Source organism: Pteropus alecto, unplaced genomic scaffold (assembly GCF_000325575.1).
Source record: "Pteropus alecto unplaced genomic scaffold, ASM32557v1 scaffold21, whole genome shotgun sequence".
NCBI lineage: Eukaryota > Metazoa > Chordata > Mammalia > Chiroptera > Pteropodidae > Pteropus > Pteropus alecto.
Window position 1 is genome coordinate 22,599,273 of NW_006436282.1, and position 2,306 is coordinate 22,601,578.

Below are 2,306 nucleotides of genomic sequence, written 5' to 3' on the forward strand. Positions count from 1 at the left end.
CCTTCATGAGAATTATATAAAAACCTAGGCTTTTTTCTTGCTATTTGAGGTTCGTTGACATAAATGGTAGTTGTAAGAGTGTTGGTTCTTCTTTAACTACTAAAAGTCCCTTTAGACTAACATAGCTAGGCAATACTGCGTACATTTTAGGTAGATCCGTGGAAAAGAATATGACCGAGGACAGTATAGTAGGTCTATGTCACTAACTTAACAACTATTCAGTGACCCTGATATTACTGAGTACCCAAGATAGTGTTTTAAGCAAAATGAGTCCACTCACTCTTTTCTGTGGAAATATCCCTTAATATTTGATACCCTCTCTTCCAGCCAAACCTGTGATGGTGTGGTGGAGAAAGGGGCAGAATCAGTGCCCTCTTCCTATATAAATGTGTCAAGTCAATTCGGTTTAGTTTATCAGACATTTATTGAGCGTTATTTATTTCCTGTGAGCAAAGTAAATGGGAATACAGGCCATCTGCCTGGAGTGTCCTAGAAAACTTCTGCCAGATACCATTCATTTGCATTCTGGAAGCGTGTTATACCTCAGTTATAGCCATGAGTAGTTCACAGCATGGGCAGCTATTTTGAGTCGTGGCTCTTTAATCCATTTCAAGATTAAAGATTAGAGAGCTGTCTTTATTTTGTTACTTTTCTACATGGTCAGATTTAACATATTCATTGTTAAAAAACAGGTTCAGTTTTCTTAGCATCTTTGATCTATTCTATCAAATGGGTAATCTAAGCAGTAACACTACATTTCCCCCATAGAGATGAGTAAAGGGAGGTAGTAAAGAAAGATTTTTTTGTTGTCGTTGCCAGTAATAATTTGGTCCATAAACTTTTAAAATATACCTTGAATTGCTCTGCTTCTAAACAAACTTTGTTCACCTAAACTCTGTTATCCTGGTTATTTTACTAGTAATGTAACTTTTTCTTTATGACTCTATCTTTATCCTAAACAAAGAGCTCTTTAATTCAGAGAGAATATCTTATTTTTTATATCTATAGTACCTAGAAGAATGCTAGCCCAGAGATGCTGCTTGATAAATATTGTCGAGATGAAATTTAAATAAATAAGATTTGACTTCGGATTTTAAATCCAGCCTCCCTTTTATTACTGAGCTCCAGATCTATGTATCCAAACTGCCTGCACAATTATTATTATTGCCATCATTACACATATGATCATAATACATCCAATGGTGATCGTACTACGTTTATAAACCATTTCTCATGTATTGCTGCAGTGACTCCTACAATAATTCTGAGAGGAAAACATCCATGAAATAAGTATTTGCATGATGAAAATACTGAGTCTCAGAAATCAAGACTGGACCAGTGTCTCACAGGTAGTTAAGTGTTGGAGCCAGAGCTGGAACTAAGCACATGTGGCTATAAGTCATAAGTGATTTATTAAAAAACGAGTTTTTTCCTATCTCAACACTCGGCATTTGAGACTGAAAAATTTTTTGTTTGTGGGAGAGGGTAGCTGCTCTGTGCATTACAGCATGTTTAACAGGATTCTTGGCCTCTACAAATAAATACCAGTAGCATCTTCCACCCCCACTGTGACAACCAAAAATGTCTCTAGACATTGTCACATGTCCCCTTGGGAGAAAAATCAGTTCCGGCTGAGAATCAATGGTCTAATGGCAGGCACCATGTGGCACGTGCTCCGGGACTGGCATAAGCAAAATAAGAGCAAAATAGAGGGAGGGGCCTTCACAGTGAGTTGAATTGATCGATCAGGATTTATTGTGACGGAAATGAGTACCAAATCTTTGCTGAGCGTAATGTGTCAAATTTAACTCTAAGGGATAAAAAATAATAAGCGTTGCTAAATGTTTTCCTAAAATGAAACACTATCTTAACGTCCATCAAGTGAAACATAGAGCTATTTGGGGTCACTTAATCTCACGATATGCATTTAGCATCATGTTCTCTACTAAATATTACTTAGGAAAGAATTGCTTCCCATTTTTTTTTTTGTAGTTTAGTAACCTATAAATCTGCCCCAATCATCATTTAATTATACTGGACATGGAGATGGAGTTTTCTAGTAAGTTTCAGGCTTGTTGAAAATGTTCAGATATTATTGAGCTTGGTTGTATTTGCATGACTGGGGAAGGAAAGAAAACCTGCCTTTAACTCTTATCTTCATTTAACTAGGGCCCTTGGACCTGCTTAGAAACTCTTAACAAATATGACACCCAATTCTCTGACTTAACTTTGGTAGAACCAGAACAACCGAGCTAAATCTACTTCTCTTTAATTCAGAATCACTGGAAGACTGAGAAAGAGTCTGA